Raw genomic sequence first — 6,465 nt, 5'->3', positions numbered from 1 at the left:
CAGGCATTCCTTCTCGATGGCCGCGTAGTTCTGCTCCCGGGGTAGCAACTTTTTGCTCAGGTACACGATCGGGTGTCGTTCCCCCTTTTTCATCCTCCTGCATTAACACCACCCTCTGTCCCATGTCTGAGGTGTCAGTGTACCCCATAAAAGGCTTGTCAAAGTCTGGGTTTGCCAGAACTGGGCCACTGACCAGAGCCTCCTTCAGCGCCTGGAGAGCCTCCTGGCACTCCTCGGTCCAGACCATCTTGTCTGGCTTCCCCTTCTTGCACAGCTCAGTGATGGAGGTGGCTATAGAACTAAAGTGGGGCCACATACCCCGCCATCCCAATAAAGGCTTGGACCTGCTTTTTGGTTTGTGGAGCAGGCCAGTCTCTGATCACCTCCACTTTGGCTGGTTCCGGCTTTAGGCAGCCGCTCCCCACCCGGTGACCTAGGTAGGATACTTCAGCCATCCCCACCTTGCACTTCTCAGCTTTTACGGTCAGCCCAGCCTCCTGCAGTCTGTCCAGCATTTGTCTAACCTGGGACATGTGACACTCCCAGGTCTGGCTAAAACCAGAGATATCGTCAATATACGCCACGGCAAAACTCTCCATCCCCCTCAGTAGCTGATCCACCAGGCGCTGGAAGGTGGCTAGCACTCCCTGGAGGCCGAAAGGCAGGGTCAGGAACTCATAAAGCTCCAGAGGGGTGTTAAAGGCCGATTTCAGCTTGGCATCTGCATCCAGCGGTACTTGCCAGTAGCCCCTTTGTAAGATCCATGATGGTAAGGTACCGAGCGCCTTCCAGCTTGTCTAGGAGCTCATCAGGCCTGGGCATCGGATACAGTGATGGCATTGAGCTTCTGATAGTCCACACAGAACCGGATTGACCTGTCCTTTTTGGGGACCAGCACCACCGGCGAAGCCCAAGGGCTGGAAGATGGCTGGATCACCCCCAAAGCCAGCATGTCCTGACCTCTCTTTCCAGGTCCTGAGCAGGTTTCCCTGTGACTCGGAAGGGGGAGCATTTTATAGGCGTGTGCGATCCTGTCTGCACCCATTAGTGCATCCAGGCTGGCTGGAAAACAGCTGTAAGTACAGATGCAGCACCCCTCTGATCTCAGCTTGCTGGGCCAGGGTCAGCTGATCCGAGAGGGGAATTGCTTTCAGGGGGAAACCAGCTCTTGTCCCAGGGAATAGATCTACTAAAGGGTCATCTCCCTGCTCCTCCCAATGTCCACACACGGCCAACACCACATTCCCCCTGTCATAATATGGCTTCATCATACTCACATGGTACACCCGGGGGCGATGTGCCCGGTTAGACAGCTCCACCACATAGTTTACCTCATTTAGTTGCTTGACAACCTTGAAGGGCCCTTCCCAGGCGGCCTGGAGTTTGTTTTTCCTCACAGGGATGAGGACCATCACCTGATCCCTGGTGGCAAAGGCGCGGGCCCGTGCCGTGCGGTCATACCAGACCTTCTGCTTCCTCTGGGCTCTGTCCAGATTCTCCCTGGCCAGGCCCATGAGCTTGGCAAGTCTTTCCCAGAAGGTCAGGACATACTCCACCACCAACTCTCCATCGGGAATGGCCTTCCCCTCCCATTTGTCTCTCATCAGGTTCTCACCCCCTTACTGGACCCCAACGCCGTAGCACTGTACCGACAACTGGAAGAGACCTGGGAAGAGGTTTTTGGGTCAGGGGTGCAGGTTCAAAGCGTGTTCTTGGTGTTGTGAGCAAAAGAATCTGCTTCCTGCTATTTGATTCCCTCTGCATCCAGAGATACAGTGTACATTCTTTGTAAATAAACAAAACTGCATGAAAGGAATACTTATCGCCAATTTCTACGGTTGGCTTCTTCTTGAGTCTTCTGTTTTTCTTACCTGTCTGTGGCAACTTGCTTGGAGATGGGCACAGGATGAGTTGTGAAGTGCTTGCTGTCTTAGCAGGGTAGCAGAGGGTTGTGCTCACTTCACAGTTTATTTATACTCTTCTCTTTCCTATTTCCATGAAATTATAGAAAAACTTCTTTCAGGCTTGTTTAGTGTCAAAGCTGGTGCTGTGACTCTTTCATGGGCTCCATGCCTTCGGGGTTGGCTTAGGTGACACCTTCAACTCCTGAATATGCAATCAGCCTAATGAGCGTCCAACATTTCTTAAATTGTCTTTGCCCTTTTTGTGGCAGGAAAGCATTTGATAACTTTAAAAGTTACTTTTAAAACTTCCTTTTTATTCAGTCCATTTTCTGAGATATTCTTTCAATTTTATTAGAGTTTGACAGGAAATGAAATTCTATTTTCAAAAAGTTCAAACACTCCCATTCCTCATATAAAGTCTTGTAGTTCTCAAAATTGTCTCTTTCAATTCAATAGCTCTTACAAAGCCTCTAGCTTAAATAATTAAAAAGTTGTTGACTCTTGCAACAGCTTTGTCTTCCAGAGTTGGGTGAGGGTTTGCCTGTGCACTGCCAATAATTAATTCTCCATTAATGTAAATATCTTATACTTAAATGGCTTCTTACATTAATAAAATTAATTTAGCATCAAATCACTTTGCTACATTTGTGCATGAGACATCTTACCATTCATAGAACAATGATATCAGGCAGTTTTCATATGAACATTTTCATTTAGATTCAAAATATTTGCAAATATTCATCTCCTTAAGCATTTGAGAAACAATAAAGATTTTCACTTTTTAAGTGGAAACATGATTTGGAAGTAACCAATGTCTTCCGTAAAATATTTCCCACCATAAATTGTCTCCATATTTAAAGAATGAAGACATTAGTGTGTTTACAAAATAAATCAATTTCAATAAGGATATTTCTAGAATTCTTTGGGTGGGTTTAACTGAAGTTTTTCTTTGTAAATATGATGGCTATAGAAGACTCAGTTTTATGACTTGGTTTAGAGCTGTGATAGCACATCTTAAGCATTACTTCTTTTTGAGGTTTTCTGAACAAAAACATCCTCACATTCTTTTTCACATCCAGGACTCTTTCTCAACCATACATATCTGACAAAATCTCTTTTCTGGTGATCATATCTATACCACATTGGCATCTTGTACAAGAGGGATGTGTCCCGTTTCTTCATGTAACACTCTGATAGGTTTGGTTGCTTTTTGACCAAATGGTTTCTAGATTTACAACCTACCAGGATATTGTAATTACAGACTCTTAACAAATATTCTATACAAAGCAGGAATCACAATAACTAACACACATACATCTTTCAAAGCATGGTATAAAAGAAAGTAGTGTATAGAATGTTACAGTTCAATAGAAGCTATACAGCTGCATTCTAGAGTCTGCATAAACACACTTGGAGGTAATAGATTCTCCTTAGCCATAAAGCTTGGAAATCCGTTCTTCTTATTCATCAGAGAATCCACACAGGAGAAAAACCCTACAAGTGCCCTGACTGCGAGAAACGCTTCAGCCTGCGTGGAAACCTCATTGCACATTACAGAATCCACACAGGAGAGAAATTCTACACATGCACTGACTGCGGGGGAAAGCTTCAGTCTCAGCTCAGACCTCACAAAATATCAGAGAAACCACATGGGAGAAAAACCCTACACCTGCAGTGAGTGCGGGAAAAGCTTCAGACTCCGCTCCCACCCCATTGCACATCAGGGAATCCACAGAGGAGAGAGACCCTATAAGTGCCCCGAGTGTGGGAAAAGCTTCAAACACAGCTCATCGGTTATCAGACATGAGAGAATCCACACAGCAGAGAAGCCCTATAAATGCCCCGACTGCGGGAAAAGCTTTAGCCAGAGCTGGTACCTTATTACCCATCAGAGAAGCCACACAAGAGTGAAGCCCCAAACATGCTCCCTGTGCGGGAAAAGCTTCCGCCAGAACTCGCATTTTATTTCACACCAGCGAACTCACATGGGGGAGAGCGCCTATAAATGCCCCCAGTGTGAGAAAAGCTTCAATCAGAAGTGGAACCTTATTAAACACCAGAGAACCCATACGGGCGAAAAGCCCCACAAATGTCCCGAGTGCGGGAAAAGCTTTGGTCAGCGCTCACACCTGGATTCACACCAGAGGACCCACACAGGCGAAAAACCCTGTGAATGTCCCAAGTGCGGGAAAAGCTTTGGTTGGCACTCCAACCTTATTGCACATCAGAGAGTCCACACAGGAGAGAGACCGTATAAATGCCTGACCTGTGGAAAAAGCTTCCGATACAGCTCAGACCTCAGTAAACATCAGAAAAAACACATGGGAGAGAAACCCTAAAAATGCAATGAGGGCACGTCTCAGAGCAAACTTTAATACATATCAGAGAATCCATACAGGACACAAACCCTAGAGGGGTCCTGGATAGGGATGGGCCATGTGGATAACACCTTTACCGATTCCCATGAATCTGAGTATCAGGCCAGGCTGGAGTGGCCGCGTAACAAGGACATGTAACAGTTATTAAAGCAGAGAATAAAATCACCTTCCTGGAAGGGAGTCCTGTAGAGCAAGAGACTGAGACGTTGTGATGGGATTTGATTCTCACTTCTCAAGGAAGCTCTGAGTGTCCCCTCTTCAGCTCCTACATTTAAGTTTGGTACTAGGAACCTAGAACAATCTTTATCTTGTAACTTCTGGTTTATTCTTTCCGGTGTTTTATTTAATGGAATTGATATGTACAGGAGCAATGTTGGACTCAGGTTCAAAACATCCTATCCTGGGCTCTGAGCACTGAGTCAAGGCGATGGTTTAATTATGATTTTTCTTGATTTGAACAAGGAGGAATGAGGTAGATCCCAGTTTCTCAAATGCTCAGAGTCCTTTATCTGGAGAAGACAAGAGTGTGAAAATTGATCTTTGTGGGGTGAAATGGGGCCTCCAGGAAAGTCTCTTTAAGGGTTTACTTTATACTGTACAATCTAGCAGCTAGAAGAACAGGAGTACTTGTGGCACCTTAGAGACTAACAAATTTATTAGAGCATAAGCTTTTGTGGGCTAATAAATTTGTTAGTCTCTAAGGTGCCACAAGTACTCCTGTTCTTTTTGCGAATACAGACTAACACGGCTGCTACTCTGAAATCTAGCAGCTGAAATTACACTTGGATTCTGCTTTTTATTCCCCTGTAGTTACTATGAATTCACAGATCTAGAAGGTTTAGCTAGATGACTGAGTTACTGATATCTGCTAGTAGAATTACATACATACACTGTCATGGGTCTCCAGTTTTCCTTTTCAATACATGTATACACTACAGAGCCCCCGTAATGAGTAGGTGAACTCCATAACCTGTTTACTTGTTCCTATTCCATGAGAATGGCCATACTAGGTCAGACCGAAGGGGCTGACCACAAGGCTGAGTAATTATCCCTTGTACATTTAGAATCTAGGTCCATTAAATGCACTGTTGTTCCATTGTAATTATCTTGCTGTTTCTTTCTTTCTTTTTTTTTTTTTTTTTTTTAATACAGGCACTTAAACACACAAAAAAAATCAAAGTTCACGTAGAAGCTAATTCTCTGTACTCCAAAAATACTTCTGTCATAACTATAAAGGGAAGGGTAACAGCTGTCCTGTGTACAGTACTATAAAATCCCTCCTGGCCAGAGACTCCAAAATCCTTTTCCCTGTAAAGGGTTAAGAAGCTCAGGTAACCTGGCTGGCATCTGACCTAAAGGACCAATAAGGGGACAAGATACTTTCAAATCTTGTGGGGGGGAAGGCTTTTGTTTGTGTTCTTTGTTTGGGAGGGTGTTCGCTCTCGGGACTGAGAGGGACCAGACATCAATCCAGGTTCTCCCCATCTTTCTAAACAAGTCTCTCCTATTTCAAACTTGTAAGTAAATAGCCAGGCAAGGCGTGTTAGTTTTCCTTTGTTTTCTCAACTTGTAAATGTACCTTTTACTAGAGTGTTTATCTTTGTTTGCTGTACTTCGAACCTAAGACTGGAGGGGAGTCCTCTAAGCTCTTTAAGTTGAATTACCCTGTAAGGTTAATTTCCATACTGATTTTACAGAAATGATTTTTACCTTTTTCTTTAATTAAAAGCCTTCTTTTTAAGAACCTGATTGATTTTTCCTTGTTTTTAGATCCAAGGGGGTTGGATCTGTATTCACCAGGAGTTGGTGGGAGGAAGGAGGGGGGATGGTTAATTTCTCCTTGTTTTAAGATCCAAGGGGTTTGGATCTGTATTCACCAGGAAATTGGTGAAAGGTTTCTCAAGGCTACCCAGGGAAGGAAATTAGCCTTGGGATGGTGGCAGCGGACCAGAGCTAAGCTGGTAGTTAAGCTTAGAAGTTTTCATGCAGGCCCCTACATTTGTACCCTAAAGTTCAAAGTGGGGATACAGCCTTGACAACTTCATTGACTGAGTTGGGGGCGGGGGGGAAGTGTTAACTTTACAATGGAATATTTAATATTAATCAGCTGTTTGTATGAAGTAGTGGTAAGGATGGGTGAAATGAAGAACACAGTGAAATTGAAGCCACAGGTTTACATTTTA

At 44.3% G+C, this 6,465-nt stretch overlaps 1 pseudogene; it reads left to right on the top strand.

Annotated features, from left to right (window-relative positions):
* Window positions 1-763: 763 nt before the first annotated feature.
* Window positions 764-6,113, top strand: LOC128847903 (zinc finger protein 271-like; annotated as a pseudogene).
* The last annotated feature ends 352 nt before the right edge of the window (window positions 6,114-6,465 follow it).

The sequence above is a fragment of the Malaclemys terrapin genome, chromosome 13 (genome assembly GCF_027887155.1).
Source record: "Malaclemys terrapin pileata isolate rMalTer1 chromosome 13, rMalTer1.hap1, whole genome shotgun sequence".
Classification (NCBI taxonomy): Eukaryota; Metazoa; Chordata; order Testudines; family Emydidae; genus Malaclemys; species Malaclemys terrapin.
This window is presented reverse-complemented; position numbering and strand designations above follow the sequence as displayed.